The following is a 17685-nucleotide window of genomic DNA, read 5'->3' as shown; positions in this document are numbered from 1 at the left end:
GACAGCATTAGTTTCTAATCACCGATAGCTTTGATCAGCAAATATATGAAACAAAAACAACATTAAAGTTAATTTTGCATTGAAAGTGTGGAGCAGCAGGGCTGGAGTTAAAGTGCAGAACAGCAGGGCTGGAGTTAAAGTGCGGAACAGCAGGGCTGGAGTTAAAGTGTGGAACAGCAGGGCTGGAGTTAAAGTGCAGAACAGCAGGGCTGGAGTTAAAGTGCGGAACAGCAGGGCTGGAGTTAAAGTGTGGAACAGCAGGGCTGGAGTTAAAGTGCGGAACAGCAGGGCTGGAGTTAAAGTGCGGAACAGCAGGGCTGGAGTTAAAGTGCGGAACAGCAGGACTGAAGTTAAAGTGCGGAACAGCAGGGCTGGAGTTAAAGTGTGGAACAGCAGGACTGAAGTTAAAGTGCGGAACAGCAGGGCTGGAGTTAAAGTGTGGAGCAGCAGGACTGAAGTTAAAGTGCGGAACAGCAGGGCTGGAGTTAAAGTGTGGAACAGCAGGGCTGAAGTTAAAGTGTGGAGCAGCAAGGCTGAAGTTAAAGTGTGGAACAGCAGGGCTGAAGTTAAAGTGTGGAGCAGCAAGGCTGAAGTTAAAGTGTGGAGCAGCAAGGCTGAAGTTAAAGTGTGGAACAGCAGGGCTGGAGTTAAAGTGTGGAACAGCAGGGCTGGAGTTAAAGTGCAGAACAGCAGGGCTGGAGTTAAAGTGTGGAACAGCAGGGCTGAAGTTAAAGTGTGGAACAGCAGGGCTGGAGTTAAAGTGCAGAACAGCAGGGCTGGAGTTAAAGTGCAGAACAGCAGGGCTGGAGTTAAAGTGTGGAACAGCAGGGCTGAAGTTAAAGTGTGGAACAGCAGGGCTGAAGTTAAAGTGTGGAACCGCAGGGCTGGAGTTAAAGTGTGGAACAGCAGGGCTGAAGTTAAAGTGTGGAACAGCAGGGCTGAAGTTAAAGTGCGGAACAGCAGGGCTGGAGTTAAAGTGTGGAACAGCAGGGCTGAAGTTAAAGTGCGGAACAGCAGGGCTGGAGTTAAAGTGTGGAACAGCAGGGCTGGAGTTAAAGTGTGGAACAGCAGGGCTGGAGTTAAAGTGTGGAACAGCAGGGCTGAAGTTAAAGTGTGGAACAGCAGGGCTGGAGTTAAAGTGTGGAACAGCAGGGCTGGAGTTAAAGTGTGGAACAGCAGGACTGAAGTTAAAGTGTGGAACAGCAGGGTTGAAGTTAAAGTGTGGAGCAGCAGGAGCAGTAAGACTGAGGTCAGTGCTTGAAACTGCCAGAGCAGCGGAGCAGCGCCCAGAACACGAGGCAGCCGAAGGCGGCATATAGAGGGGACGTCACACGCTGGGTAGCTCCTGCTTGAGGCGTATATGGCTTTTTTTCTTTTGGGGAATATTTAATGCCGGTCTTGGGGGCAATTAATGAAGGACTAAGAGCTGACAAAGAGGTGAAAGATGTCCAAAAATCAGAGGAAGACAGCAGCGAGGAGGGGAGAGAATGGGATCTCGGCATCGAGTGTGAGAACCAGCCCGGGGCTTACAAGAGGGTGGACACCGGGCCGCTGGGTGGAGCCGCGCTGCTTACAGCAGAGAGGATGACTGAGATGGTGTCGCTGGAGCTCGAAAAGCAATTTGCAAAGCATATGGCGGTGATACGAAAAGAGATGGCAGTAGCGCTGAAGGCGTTGGTAGAGGAGGCAATTGCCCCAGTGAAGGTAGCTGTTGCAAAGGCATCGGCTGAGGTGAGGGAACAGGGTGAGAAGATGAAGGGAGTGGAGGAGGCCATGTCGCGGCGATCAGCTCACCTCGATGGGAGATGAGCTGCAGAGAGTGGTTGAGGCCAATAAGGGGTTGCGAGCAAAGCTGGAGGATATGGAGAACCGCTCGAGGCGACAAAATTTAAGGATTGTGGGCCTGGCCCAGGGGGCGGAGGACCCGAGACCGAGTACTTTGCCAAGATGTTGACAGAACTCTTTTTTTAATAAAATCTTTTTATTGCATTTCTCATATTTATAAACAATTGTATATATACACATCACATTTTTCTTACCCGCGTTAATTTACTTTATTGTACAGAGGTTTATTTTGTCTTTCATTTAATTGGCCTTATATACATTTTGCCACCCTCTGGATCAGTCTATAGCCCCCCCCCCCCCCCCCCCCCCCTCCCTCCCTTGCCCCCCACTCCCTCCCTTCCTCTCCCCCCACTCCCCACTTTGGCTTCAGCTATGTTTTGCTTTTATTTTCAGGGAAAGCTCCCTCCTCTTCTCTTCTTTTATGGTTTCCCCACCTTCCTTCCGTGGGTTGCGCAGTCCTTTGGTTCCTCATCAATCTTGTTTTTTTTTCTAACTTACTCCTTGTTGCTGGCCTCAAAGGTTTTGGAACAGGCCGACAAACCGCCCCCAAGTATCCAGGAAGCCTTTCTCGACCTTCGGATGGACTACTTAATCTTCTCCAGATGGAGAAATTCCAAAAGGTCAACAAGCCAGTCTGCAGCTGTGGGTGGTGCTGCCAATCGCCAGCCGAGTAGGATTCTCTGGCATGGCTTCATCCTCACCCCCACAACCTTGGACATTGCCTCGCAGAAGGTTGTCCAGAACCCAGCAAGTTTGGGACAAGCCCAGAACATGTGGGTGTGCTTGGCCGTGCCCCTCTGGCATCGTTCACATTAATCCTCCACCTCTGGGAAGAACCTGCTCATTTGGGTTCTAGTCAGGTGCGCTCTGTGCACCATGATGTTGACAGAACTGATGGGGGAGGGAGAAGAACCCTCTAGATATGAATTGGTCGCTGAGGCCTAGGGATAAGTTAACTGAGCCGCCAAGGACAGTGATTATCTGTTTTCACAGAAATCACATGAAGGAGAAGGTATTGAACTGCGCAAAGAAGGAGCGGAAGGTGCAATGCGTTGGTGCAAGGGTTCGTATCAATCAGGACTTGACAGTGGAACTGGCAAAGTGGCGAGCGGCTTTCGGCCCAGTGAAAGCGGCATTGTAAAACAGTGGAGTGCGGTTTGGAGTGGTGTGTCCAGCAAAGCTAAGGGTGACCTACAAATCCAGAGACGTTTATTTTGAGATGGTGGAGACGGCGGAGGCATTTATGCAGGCAGAAGGCTTGGGACGGAAGTAAAGAGTAGGGGACTGTATATATGTTACTTTGAATAATGTTCCTGCTTCATACTGTTATAGAGGTTAAAGGTTTTTTGTTGTTGTTCTTTATAGCTTTGAATAATGTTCTTACATCATGCTGTTATAGAGGTTAAATATTTTTGTTGCTGTTCTTTGTAGCAACGTTTTTTTATGACAAATATATATTTGAATGTTTTTTTTCCTGGGACTGGGTGGGAGGGGAGGAAAGGCCTGAGCAGAGGCCCCGCACCAGCTGACTTAAGTCGGCTAGTGAGCGGAGGTATTGTGGGGGGAGGAGCTGCGGATTTGGGGACTGGTGAGCAGGTTTCAATGGGCTTAAGAGGTGAGAAAAAGGAGGAGAGGGGATTGAAACGGGGTGGGGTTTCTTTGAGAGGGAGTTTAGGGGGGGATTCTGGAAGGGGGGATGGGTTCGATGTCAACAATGGATAGGGACAGGTCAGGCTTAGTGGGCAGGGCCTGAAATTATGATGATGGTGGATAAACAGGGAGGAGAGTGGGGGAAAAGTTGGGATAACGAACTGTTAGGATAGTTACGTGAGGGGGCTGGGAGGCCCAGTGAAGAGGTTGAGGGTGCTTGCGCATTTGAAAAGTTTGAAAGCAGATGTGGCGATGCTGCAGGAGACTCACTTGAGGGTGAAGGATAAGGGGAGGCTTAGAAAGGGCTGGGTTAGTCAGGTGTTTCACTCGGGTTTTGATAGTAGGGCGTGGAGGGTTGCGGTTCTGGTGAATAAAAGAGAGAGGTTCCAAATGGAGAAAATTGTGGCAGATCAGGGAGGTAGATACGTAATAATGACAGGGACATTGGAAGGGAGGTTGGTGGCGTTGGTACGAGTGCATGGTGCCAACTGGGATGATGCCGGGTTTGTAAAGAAGGTGTGTGGGGCCATCCCCGACTTGGATTCCATGAATTGATAGTGGGTGGAGACTGGAATATGGTGCAGGAGTCAAAATTGGACAGATCACGACCGCGATCGCTTACCCAGTCAGGGGGAGCGAAGGCGTTGGCTGGGCTAATGGTTGAAATGGGAGGAGTGGACCCTTGGAGGTTCTTGCAACAGGGGGAGCGGGAGTATTCTTTCCTCTCTTCAGTTCATAAGGCACATTCGCGGATAGATTTCTTTGTGGTGGGGAAGTCACTGTTGGCCGGGGTCAAGGGGTCGGAATATATCAGACCATGCGCCACACTGGGCTGATATGGTGTTAGAGAAGGGAATAGTGCAGAGGCGGGGGTGGAGATTGGATGTGGGGCAGTTGGGGGTCCAAGGATTTTGTGATAAGATTGGAAAAGTGATTGAGGAATATGTGCGGTTTAATTGTAAGGGTGAGGTCTTGGAGGCGGAGGTATAAGAAGCTTTGAAGGCAGTGGTAAGAGGAGAGGTGATACCGTTTAAGGCAAAGGAGGAGAGGGTGGAATGGCAAACATTAATAGATTAGATGTTGGAAGTGGATAGGAGGTAGGCAGAGGATGTGGATCCAACACTGTTGAAAAGAAGGAGTTGCAGGCGAGTTTTGACCGGCTGTTCACAAGGAAGGCGATGCGCCAATTGAGGCGGGCGAGGGGAGCGGTCTACGAGTATGGAGAGAAAGCGGGATGCATGCAGGCAGGTCAACTTCAGAGGGAGGCAGCAGCGAGGGAAATTGTTCAGGTGCGGGATAGGGCAGGGAAGTTGGTGGTGGCTCCAGATCAGATTAATAGGGTGTTTGAGGGGTTTTACGAGAGATTGTATAGGTCGGAGCCACTTGGGGAGGATCGGGAGATGCAGTAATTCCTGGATGGTTTGGAATACCCGAGGATGGGGGACAGGGCCATATTGGACAGGGCGATAGCGGAGCAGGAGATGAAATATATGATTGGGAGAATTCAGTCGGGGAAGATAGCAGGGCCAAATGAGTTTCCGGTAGAGTATTACAAGTAATTTAAAGATAAATTGGGTCCGCAGATGGTGGGGATTTTTGAGGAGGCGATAGGGAAGGGGGAGTTGCCACAGACTTTGGGGTCAGGCATTGATCTCCATGTTGCTCAAGAAGGATTAGATTCTGACAGAATGTGGGTCGAATAGGCCCATATCACTATTTTTATAAATTTAGAGTACCCAATTATTTCTTTTCCAATTAAGGGGCAATTTAGCGTGGCCAATCCACCTAACCTGCACATCTTTGGGTTGTGGGGGTGAGACCCATGCAGACACGAGGCGAATGTGAAAACTCCACATGGACAGTGACCCAGGGCCGGGATTCGAACCCGGGCATATCACTTTTAAATGATAGAAAGGTATTGGCAAAAGTATTGGCGGGTAGGTTGGAGGAGTGCCTCCCGAAGGTGATAGGGAAAGATCAGACGGGGTTTATGAAGGGGAGGCAGCTCTTTTTGAACATTAGGAGGATATTGTATATGATTATGGCGCCAGCGGAGGGGAGGGAGACAGAGGTGGTTGTGGCATTGGATGCCGAGAAGGCGTTTGACCGAGTAGAGTGGGGTATTTGATAGCGGTTTTGGAGTGGGGCCACGCTTTGTTGATTGGATAAGACTGCTGTACACGGAGCCGCGGGCGAGTGCCCGCATGAATAACATGAATTTGGGTTATTTTGCTCTGCACTGTGGGACCAGGCAGGGATGTCTTATGTACCCCTTGTTATTCACGCTTGCGATTCTGCCGTTGCTTATCACGTTGAGGAGTTCGGAGGTGTGGAAAGGGATAGTTTGGGGGTGGGGGGGTAAGAGCATAGGGTATCTTTCTTAGGTCGGGAACTCACTTTAGATATCCGGGGGTGCAGTTGGCACGGGATTGGGGGTGCTCCGTAGATATAACATTACTAGTCTGGTTGGGAGGGTGAAAGCGGATCTGGCAAGGTGGGACGGTTTCCCTCTGTCGCTGGCAGGTCGGGTGCTGATGGCAGTCAGCGGGGATTGGGGCTTCTGAATTTACTATATTATTACTGGGCGGCGAACGCGGAGAAGTTGAGGAGCTGGGTGAGAGGTGGGGAATCCCAATGGGTTAGAATGGAGGAGAGTCTTATAGGGGGTCGGGGTTGAGCGCGTTGGCAACAACGCCACTCCCGATGGTTAAGCGAAATGCCGAGTCGATGGAATCACAGATTTGAGCCAGGGAAATGGGATGGGAGATTTGGAAGATGGGAGGAGAAGGGAGTCAGGGCATTAAAGGATTTGTATCTAGGGAGCCGGTTTGTGGGATTGAAGGAGCTGGGGGTGAAATATGAGTTGGGGCAGGGGGAAATGTTAGCCAGGGGATTGACACTGTATTTGTTACCATTGATGGTTTGTTGGTGGGTGTAAATTTGGATGAAAATGTGAAAAAGGAGAATAAAATATATATTTTTTTAAAGTTAATTTTACATTTTGTCATGGTTAGTAGGTAGCACAGGGCAACCAACAGGGCATTAGATTATGAATGACCCAGGGCAGGAAGCAAACATTACAGAAATAACACTCAGAGCCACAGCAAAATTTCACTGAAAACAAAGGGGGAAACAATACAGGGAATGAGACTATGTAAATTATCAGCTGCTGAAATGGTACTTTGTTTTCAAGTGCTTTTTACTACTAGCGTCTAGAACACATTACTACAGATTTTACCATTCCTGTTAAGTGTGGGTAAAGCTGATGAGGCGTTGAACTCCAGCCTTTAAAAATCAATCTCAATGTAATCATATGAAAACTCTGCGGTTACCAACACTGCGGTTACCAACACTGCAAGTTGTATATTTTAAAATAGGCCATTGTTGGATTTCTCACTGAAAAGCAGCACAATACTGTTTCAGAATACTAATGAAGATGGAGTTGAACATCTAAAGAGGATATAATCTACAGAAATTGTTCAGCATTTTAACAGTTTAGTAATCACTGAACAGCACTATAATAAAGCACTGTAGAAGACAGATTAATGATTGTTTGCTAATGCACGTGTTCAATTACAAAAGTAGTGTGTTGCCTGTCCAAAGATGACATGACTGGACAGGAATATTGATTCTGGTTGCTCCTGTTACAAATTCATTTCAAAGAGATGCCACTGATGTGTTGCTATTTTTATTTTTTTTAATTGCCACAAAACTTCAATCACAAAAATACTTTGGTGCCAATGTATGTACTAATTTATTTATTTATTTTAAATACATTTAGAGTCCCCAATTCATTTTTTCCAATTAAGGGGCAATTTAGCGTGGCATCTTTGGGTTGTGGGGGGTTGTAATATTACCGCGACTGGTAATATGTTGTATTCTTTGTCTTTTCTTCCAGAATGACCTGATGTAGTGTTGACAAAGAATATACCAATCAATAGATTGAAACAAAACTAATTTATTATTGCACTACTGTAGCGCACAAAGACTCCGAGACGAATAGAGTGAAGTCGATGAGGCTTTATTAAGCGTGTCTGTTCCCCCGCAGCTCGATAGTAGAATGGCCTGCGGGGGAGGACTCCGGCTTCTTATACTCCGCCTTCAGGGCGGAGCTAGAGGTCAACGGCCAACCAGGACCCGGGATCTGTCAGCCAATGACATTAGGGCTTCCAGTCCCACATGACCCCTAATACATACTACCACATTCACCCCTTGTCAAAAATGAACCCGGCGGGGTGATGCTTCGCATGGTGGTAAGGGTTTACAGGGCTGGTCCTGGGAGGAAAACATTCATATGGCAATACAGTATGTACAATTTTGTCCTGTTTCAACTATTTACAGAAGGTATCGGGAGAAAAAGCAAAATGTTTTTGTGAAAAGTCCATATATTGATTTAGATCGACGCCACGAGTCGTTCGGGCGGTCTGGTCGTCCGTGTCGATCGCCTCGGCCCCGGTGGTGGTGGTGGTGCTTGTTCCGGTGTTGTCGTCTCCGGGAGCCTTACGGTTTCAGCTTGGGCTTTATTCTTGGTCGGGCCTGAGGGGAGGGGAACCGATCCTCCTGGGAAGGGGGCGGTCGCGGGGTGCGGCGGTGGTAGGAAGGGGGGGGGGGGGTTGGGTGAATGGTGTCGGGGGGGTGTGTGTGTTGCCGACGGGCGCCAGATCCCGCAGGGAGACCGTGTCCTGTCGGCCGTCAGGGTACTCCACGTAAGCGTACTGCGGGTTCGCGTGGAGGAGGTGAACCCTTTCGACCAACGGGTCCGCCTTGTGTGCCCGCACATGCTTTCGGAGCAAGATGGGTCCTGGGGCCGCCAGCCAGGTCGGCAGCGACGTTCCAGAGGAGGACTTCCTAGGGAAGACAAGGAGACGCTCATGAGGCGTTTGATTAGTGCTCGTACATAATAGCGACCGGATGGAGTGGAGAGCGTCCGGGAGGACCTCCTGCCACCGTGAAACTGGGAGGTCCCTGGACCGTAGGGCCAGTAGGACGGTCTTCCAGACCGTGCCGTTCTCCCTCTCTACTTTCCCGTTCCCCCGGGGGTTGTAGCTGGTCGTCCTGCTTGAGGCTATGCCCTTGCTGAGCAGGAACTGGCGCAGCTCGTCACTCATGAAAGAGGACCCCCTGTCGCTGTGGACGTATGCGGGGCAACCGAACAGTGTGAAGATGGTGTTCAGGGCTTTAATGACTGTGGCCGCGGTCATGTCAGAGCAGGGGATGGCGAATGGGAAGCGGGAGTACTCGTCCACCACATAAAGGAAGTATGTTTTGCGGTCGGTGGAGGGGAGGGGCCCTTTGAAATCCAGACTAAGGCGTTCAAATGGGCGGGAAGCCTTAATCAGGTGCGCACCATCCGGCCTGAAAAAATGCGGTTTGCATTCTGCGCAGATGTGGCAGTCCCTTGTGACTGTACGGACCTCCTCTAAAGAGTATGGGAGGTTGCGGGACTTGATAAAGTGGAAAAACCGAGTGACCCCCGGGTGGCAGAGGTCCTCGTGGAAGGTTTGGAGGCGGTTAATTTGTGCGTTGGCACATGTGCCGCGGGATAGGGCATCGGACGGCTCGTTCAGCTTTCCGGGACGATACAAGATCTCGTAGTTGAAGGTGGAGAGCTCGATCCTCCACCTTAAGATCTTGTCGTTTTTGATTTTGCCCCGCAGTGCATTATCGAACATGAAGGCTACCGACCGTTGGTCGGTGAGGAGCGTGAATCTCCTGCCGGCCAGGTAATGCCTCCAATGTCGCACAGCTTCCACTATGGCTTGGGCTTCCTTTTCCACTGAGGAGTGGCGGATTTCTGAAGCGTGGAGGGTTCGGGAGAAAAGGGCCACGGGTCTGCCCGCTTGGTTAAGGGTGGCCGCTAGAGCTACGTCGGAGGCGTCGCTCTCGACCTGGAAGGGGAGGGACTCATCGATGGCGCGCATCGTGGCCTTTGCGATATCCGCTTTGATGCGGCTGAAGGCCTGGCAAGCCTCTGTCGACAGAGGGAAGGTCGTGGTCTGTATTAGGGGGCGGGCCTTGTCTGCGTACTGGGGGACCCACTGGGCGTAGTATGAAAAAAAACCCAGGCAGCGTTTCAGGGCTTTTGAGCAGTGCGGGAGGGGAAATTCCATGAGGGCGCGCATACGTTCGGGGTCGGGGCCTATTATCCCATTGCGCACTACGTAGCCCAGAATGGCTAGCCGGTTGGTGCTAAAAACGCACTTGTCCTCGTTGTACGTGAGGTTCAAGGCTTTGGCGGTCTGGAGGAATTTTTGGAGGTTGGCGTCGTGGTCCTGCTGGTCGTGGCCGCAGATGGTTACATTGTCGAGATACGGGAACGTGGCCCGCAACCCATGTTGATCAACCATTCGGTCCATCTCCCGCTGGAAGACCGAGACCCCGTTTGTGACGCCAAATGGGACCCTTAGGAAATGGTATAATCGCCCGTCTGCCTCGAAGGCTGTGTACGTGCGGTCACTTGGGCGGATGGGGAGCTGATGGTAGGCGGACTTGAGGTCCACGGTGGAGAAGACTTTGTATTGGGCAATCCGATTGACCATGTCGGATATGCGGGGGAGAGGGTACGCGTCTAGTTGTGTGTACCTGTTGATGGTCTGGCTATAGTCTATGACCATCCTTTGTTTCTCCCCTGTCTTCACTACTACCACCTGTGCTCTCCAGGGACTATTGCTGGCCTGGATTATGCCTTCCTTTAGTAGCCGCTGGACTTCGGACCGAATGAAGGTCCGGTCCTGGGCGCTGTACCGTCTGCTCCTAGTGGCGACGGGTTTGCAATCCGGGGTGAGGTTCGCAAACAAGGACGGGGGTTGCACCTTGAGGGTTGCGAGGCCGCAGATAGTGAGTGGGGGTATTGGGCCGCCGAATTTGAACGTAAGGCTCTGTAGATTGCACTGGAAATCTAATCCCAGTAATGTGGGGGCGCAGAGTTGGGGAAGGACGTGTAGTTTGTAGTTTTTGAACTCCCTCCCCTGCACCGTTAGGGTAACTATGCAGAAACCTTTGATCTGTACGGAGTGGGATCCTGCAGCTAGGGAAAGCTTTTGTGCGCTGGGATAGGTGGTCAAGGAACAGCGTCTTACCGTGTCGGCGTGGATAAAGCTCTCCGTGCTCCCGGAGTCGACTAGGCATGGTGTCTCGTGCCCGTTTATTAGCACCGTTGTCGTCGTCGTCTGGAGTGGCCGGGGCCGAGCTTGATCGAGCGTTATTGAAGCGAGACGTGGTTGTAGTAGTGGAGCGCCTTCCTCGAACCCCGTGGAGCCGTCGACACTGGGGTCCGTTGTTGCCGTCCAAGATGGCGTCGGGGATGAACAAAATGGCTGCCCCCATACATCGCACATGGCTGGGGGGGTCACAAGATGGCGGCGGGGGTGGACAAAATGGCCACCCCCATGCGTCGTACAGGTCTGGGGTGGTCCAAGATGGCGGCGCCCTTCCTCCCCTCGTGGTGGCCGGGACCCAAAATGGCGGCATCTGCGGGTCGCACATGGGGCGCTGGGGGAGTTGGGGAGCGTTAGGACCGCGCGGGGCTCCCTCATCTCTGGGGACAGCGGTGGTCGGGACCCAAATTGGTAGCGCCGGCGGGTCATACGTGGGGACGGGGGGGGGGGGACGGGGGGGGGGGGGTTGGGGAGCGTGAGCGGCGTGCAGGGCGCCCTGTTCTCCCGGGACCGCGGTGGTCGGGACCCAGAGTGGCTGCGCCTGCGGGTCGTACATGGGGCGCTGGGGAGTGTGAGCGGCGTGCAGGGCTCCCTGTTCTCCCGGGACAGCGGCGACCTCGCGGGACCGGCACACAACCGCGAAATGGCCCTCTTTCCCGCAGCTCTTGCAGATTGCTGCGCGGGCCGGGCAGCGCTGCCGGGGGTGTTTCGCCTGGCCGCAGAAATAGCAGCGGGCGCCCCCAGTGCGACTTGTGCGTTTGGACCGCGCAAGCCTGTGGGGTGTCCGGGGGGTGGGTGGGTTTGTCGCGACGGGTACGTACGGAGCCCAATGGGCTGCCGCGCGGTCGGGGCCGTAGGCGCGGGTATTCCGCGCGGCCACGTCTAGGGAGGCTGCTAGGGCCCGTGCCTCTGAGAGTCCTAGCGACTCTTTTTCTAGAAGTCTTTGGCGGATTTGGGAGGAATTCATACCTGTCACAAAAGCATCGCGCATTAACATGTCCGTGTGTTCATTTGCGTTCACCGAAGGGCAGCTGCAGGCTCGTCCCAAAATCAGCAGCGCGGCGTAGACTTTGTCAATCGATTCTCCGGGACTTTGCCGTCTCGTCGCGAGCTGGTAGCGAGCGTAGATTTGGTTAACTGGGCGGACATAGAGACTTTTCAGTGCTGCGAATGCCATCTGGAAATCCTCTGCGTCTTCGATGAGGGAGAAAATCTCCGTGCTTAACCTCGAGTGCAGGACCTGTAGTTTTTGGTCTTCTGTGACCCGGCCGGTGGTCGTTCTGAGGTAGGCCTCGAAGCAAGTCTGCCAGTGCTTGAAGGCTGCTGCCGCGTTCACTGCGTGGGGGCTGATCCTCAGGCATTCCGGGATGATCCTGAGCTCCATAGTCCTTTTTAGGCACGCTTAATAAATTGTAGCGCACAAAGACTCCGTGAGACGAATAGAGTGAAGTCGGTGAGGCTTTATTAAACGTGTCTGTTCCCCCGCAGCTCGATAGTAGAATGGCCTGCGGGGGAGGACTCCGGCTTCTTATACTCCGCCTTCAGGGCGGAGCTAGAGGTCAACGGCCAACCAGGACCCGGGATCTGTCAGCCAATGACATTAGGGCTTCCAGTCCCACATGACCACTAGTACATACTACCACAACTACTAATTAAATGAAGCTTGCACACTCTACTGAGCTATAGATGATAACAAATGATATTTAATTTGTATTACAGTATTCAATATTCTAACTACTAACTACATTATGACTTGACTTCATGCTATATATCTCTAACTAACTTTCAATCTGCTCTCTCCATGTTCTTCACAACTTCTCCCCCAATTCCTTGAGGCTGTCTTAAATATAGTTAATTAGTAACGCCCTCTAGTGTTTGGTTTACACATAGATGTAATTATTAACCCTTCACTAACCTGACTATATACATATCATTACACCCCCCCCTTTTTTGGACATTTCTTTCCTATTATTAAAAGGAAACCATGTATACTAACGGTACATAATACATGATATGTATATGAAATTAACATGTGAAGTAAAAAAATAATAATCAAACAGTCCAACTATGATGATTCACAAATCGAGTCTGTCTGGCTTCCTTCTAATTCTGGATGATCTTCTCAAACCAAGAAGAGGAGTGTCAGAAGTTTTTAATGTCTTCTGCGAGTCTTCAATAACCTTGGAAGATGTTAGAGTGTTGTGAAAGAGACTTTTATGCATTTGAGGATCTGCAAAAATCTTGTTTGATGGTTTAATTTTCAAAAGTGCTCATTGATTGCGTCGAACAATTGAACCTTCATTTGTTTGAATGATATAGGAGCGTGGTGCAGCTTGACGAATTACTTTAGCAATAGCAGACCATCCTCTATCAGGAATGCGAATCCTGACTTGATCACCTGGATTCAGTGGTTCCAGTGTTGTCACATGTTGATTATAGTATTTCTGTTGTATGTCTTGTTCACATTGCATCTTTTTAATGACTGGCTGATGATCTGGATCAGGAAGTCTAATGCATGGAAGAGGTGTTCTCAACTCCCTGTTCATCAACAATTGAGGAGATAAACCTGGAGCAAGCGGAGTTGCTCTGTCGTTGAATAAAGCTAGGTTCATATCAGCATGAGAATCAAAGGATTTATGTAGAAGTCGCTTCACTATGTGAATCCCTTTCTCAACTTTTCCATTCAACTGTGGATAGCGAGTACTTGAAGTTATGTGAGCAAAATGATATGCTTTAGCAAATTCTGTCCATTCATAACGATCAAAACACAAATCCATTATCAGTCATGAATGTGTTCGGGATACCATGTCTCGCAAAGATTTCTTTTGTAGCCTTGATGACAAATTTAGCTGTCAAGTCTGACAACTTGATGACTTCAGGATAATTTGAAAAGTAGTCTATGATTAACACGTAATCACAACCATTGAAATGAAACAAGTCGATTCCTACTTTTGACCATGGAGTCTTCTCCAATGCATGCGGGAGAAGTTTTTCTTTGCATCGTGCGGGTTGATGTTTTTGACATGTTTCACACTCAAGAATAAGATTAGTGATGTCCTTGTTGATGCCTGGCCAATATACTGCTCATCTCGCTCTTCTTTTGCATTTCTCTACGCCTAGATGATCTTCATGTATCTGTCGTAGAATCATGGGTCTAAGTGACATGGGAATCACTATGCGATTGTGATGGCTGTTTAGCACAGGGCTAAATCGCTGGCTTTGAAAGCAGACCAAGGCAGGCCAGCAGCACGGTTCAATTCCCGTAACAGCCTCCCCGAACAGGCGCCGGAATGTGGTGACTAGGGGCTTTTCACAGTACCTTCATTTGAAGCCTACTTGTGACAATAAGCGATTTTCATTTCATTTCATAATCCCTCAAAACTGAGTTCAGCTTGTATGTTTCTGTATTTGGAACAGTTCTTTTAGGCCAACCATTGTTTAAATGGTCTATGACATGTCATAACATTGAATCTTTGGTGGTCTCATCACGGATGAGTTTCAGTTTGTCGTCGGAGGCAGGTAAGGTTTCAGCTCAAAGCTGCACTTGAGCTTCTATGTGCTGAATAAATTCTGGTGGTCATTCTTCTGAGTTGACAGAACGAGATAACGCAGCAGCAATTATCAATTCCTCGCCAGGAGTACATACAAGTCGAAAGTCGTATCTACGTAACTTCATAAGGATACGCTGTAATCTTGGTGTCATATCCTTCAAATCCTTGTGAATGATGTGAACAAGTGGTCGGCGATCAGTCTCGACCGTGAATGTGGTTAAGCCATATACATAGTCGTGAAACTTGAGAATTCCAGTAAGTAAGCCTAAATATTCCTTTTCTATCTGGGCATACCTTTGTTCAGTAGGTGTCATTGCTCTTGAAGCATGAGCAACTGGTGTCCACAAAGAGTTGTCATCTCTTTATAGAATTCCACTTTGACTTGTATCCGTTGAGATTTTTGTTTCTTTGTTGGGGTCAAAGAACAAAAGAATACGTTCAGTAGTCAATTGTGACTTCAAATTGATCCATTCTTTTTGATGAGCATCAGTTCATGAAAATGTAGTAGACTTTTTGATGAGATGTCGCAAAGTTGTAGTTTTGGAAGCGAGGTTTGGAATGAGCTTCCCAAGAAAGTTCACAACACCCAAGAGCCTCAACAGCTTTCTTGTCCTCTGGGACTGTCATTTTCTGTATGGCAGCAATCTTGTCGTCGTCAGATCGCACACCATGTTCCGAAATTTGATCTCCCAGGAACTTTAAAGTTTGAGATACCAAAATTGCATTTGGCTCTGTTCAGTTTTAAATTAAATTTGTGTATTCGTTGGAAGACTTGCAACAGCCTTGCATTGTGCTCTTCACGTGTAGATGACCAGACAATGATATCATCCACATAAACGCATACTCCATCAATATCTTCAGTCATTTGTTCCATCACTCGATGAAATATCTCCAATGCTGAAATAATACCAAATGGCATTCTGTTGAAACAGTATCGATCAAATGGTGTGTTGAACCTACACAACTTCTTGCTTGTGTCATCTAACTGCATTTGCCAAAATCCTCTGGAGGCATTCAGTTTGGAAATTGTTTTAGCATTTGCCATGTCGCTGGTGATTTCTTCACGCTTGGATATTGGATAGTGTTCACGCTTTATACTTTTATTAAGATCTTTTGGATCTATGCAAATCCTTAATTCCCCAGAAGGCTTCTTTACGCACACCATTGAACTGACCCAGTCATTCGGTGCTGTTTTCTTGAATATTCCACCAAGTTTTTGCATACGTGCAAGTTCTTCCTTTAATCTGTCACGAAGCGGGACAGGAACACTTCTAGGAGGGTGTACCACTGGTTTGTTATCTGGCTTCAATTGAATTTTATATTGATAGGGAAGAGTACCCATGCCTTCAAAGACGTGAGGAAAGCGATCAAGAATTCCTTGCATGTCTTCCTGGACAGGTGGAAGAGGTGAACTTGTGCTATAAATTCTTTGAATTAGGTGAAGATCCTGACATGCTTGTGCACCTAAGAGAGAAGATCTGTTTGATTCAACAATAAAATCTTAGGGATATGGCACCTCCCAATGAGGTGATTGTGTTGCCATTATAATCACGCAATTGACAATCTGTTTTTTGATTTTGGGTTGCCTCAGTTGCGAATGGTCATACTTGTTGAGAAAGTTTGCAGAAGCTCCCATATCAAGTTTGAAAATGATTTCAGAAACATTTACCTGAACTGTGTTCCATTCAGATTCCGTGTTGATAGATTGTACTATTGTAGGAGGAAATGAAACATCTGTAGTATCATCACATTTTTCAATAATACCAACAAAGAAGGAATCTTCTAAGCAGTAAGCATCAAGATCATTGGCCAAAGTTTCATTCTGATAAGCTTCTTCTGTTGTGTCTACACTTCTTACATTCATATGTGCCTTTGTTAAATTTGCAGATTTTAATTGTGTTGCTTTAGGTGAAGTTCTGCATTGCACAGCACAGTGAGTGAGTTTGCCACATTGTGAGCAAGTTTTTCCCCGTGCAGGACATTTTTTGTGTGGGTGGGTGTGTCCACAGCGTCCACACGTTCATGTCGTCACGTGTAGTGTCTTCATGCATGCACAGATCGGTCTTCTTCCGTCTCGCATCTTTTTGCCAAGTGAGCATGTGTAGTCATGTAACGAATACTGTATTACAGTATACAATATTCTATCTAACTACTAACTACACTATGACTTGACCTTGTGCTATTTATCTCTAACTTTCAATCTGCTCTCTCCATGTTCTACTCAGTTTCTCCCAGAATTCCTTGTGAGACTGTCTTAAACACAGTGTATTAGTAAAGCCCTCTAGTGTTTGATTTACACATAGATGTAATTATTAACCCTTCACTAACCTGACTATACACATATCATTACAGGGGTGAAACCCACGCAAACACAGGGAGAATCTCCACACGGACAGTGACCCAGAACCGGAATTGAACCTCAGATCTCAGCGCCGTGAGGCATCAATGCTAACCACTACGCCACCGTGCTGCCCTTGTATGTATTAATTTATGAGTATTATTTTAAATGTATCACCAATGACAATTTACATTATTTGTATTTTGCAATTCCATCTTAATATTCATCTTACAACCCATATAAACTGAGGATCGGAATTTTTCTTTTTAAAAATTGGCTACAATTCGCAATTGTACAATCAATTTCATTAATCTATTGGATGTTGCCTTGGAAACTGCTGGGATTGCAACACTGAGATTGCTGAAGTGCACCAAAGTGGTTCACTACTTAACAATGAGTGTATGCAAACAAAAAACTAAATAAAACTTGGTTAGAAATTGAGTTAGCGTACCTGTGACTGTCCTTAAAAATGTTTAAAAGTCTGATCATCAAATTAGTTGCAATTTCAGGTCCTGTGATTGTTTAAATTACTTTGCTTCATTTCTTCTCTATTTTATAGAAAATCATGGGAGTCCCTGTCATGTGAGAGTACCTTTAAGAAATGGGTGTTTAAGAAATGTACCTTTAAGAAATGGGTATTTATCCGTGATGTCAGAGTGTGGGTGGAGCTGGGCTGTCTGTTAGCTTTTTACTTTTGTTTTAGGCTGTTTGCTGCAGGGTGTGTTTTAGTTTTGTTTTCAGTGTTGGAGCTGAAGGCAGACAGAGCAGGTGTACGGTTGATCTCTCTGCCATGAAAAGACTATCTCTTGATCATTTGGGGAATTTAGAATTATAAATGTTTTCAGTAGTGAATGAAAACCTAATGTGCTTCTGTTAAAAGGTGTTTCTTTTGTCTTCTGGATGTTGTTTGGGAAGTTATTAAGGATTACTTAGTGTTGTATTCTTTGGGGGTTGTATATGAATTGATGGTTGCTAAGATGTTCACTGTATGTTTTAAAAAGGTTAACTTGAGTTCATGGAATAAACATTGTTTTATTTAAACATTACTTTTCCATTTTTGCTGTACCACATCTGTAGAGTGGGCCTTGTGCTCCCCATACCACAATCTATTGAAAGTTGTGAGGGTTAGGTGAACTCCATGACA

The 17685-nt window shown here is 48.0% G+C and overlaps 1 protein-coding gene across 1 annotated transcript in view; it reads right to left on the bottom strand.

Annotated features, from left to right (window-relative positions):
* The window catches only part of tyw1 (tRNA-yW synthesizing protein 1 homolog (S. cerevisiae)), a 197358-nt gene that overhangs the window by 22882 nt on the left and 156791 nt on the right, over window positions 1–17685 (bottom strand). The window lies entirely within an intron of this gene.

Source organism: Scyliorhinus torazame, chromosome 12 (genome assembly GCF_047496885.1).
Source record: "Scyliorhinus torazame isolate Kashiwa2021f chromosome 12, sScyTor2.1, whole genome shotgun sequence".
NCBI classification, from domain to species: domain Eukaryota; kingdom Metazoa; phylum Chordata; class Chondrichthyes; order Carcharhiniformes; family Scyliorhinidae; genus Scyliorhinus; species Scyliorhinus torazame.
Note: the sequence above shows the minus strand (reverse complement) of the source record. Positions and strands in the feature narration are given on the sequence as shown.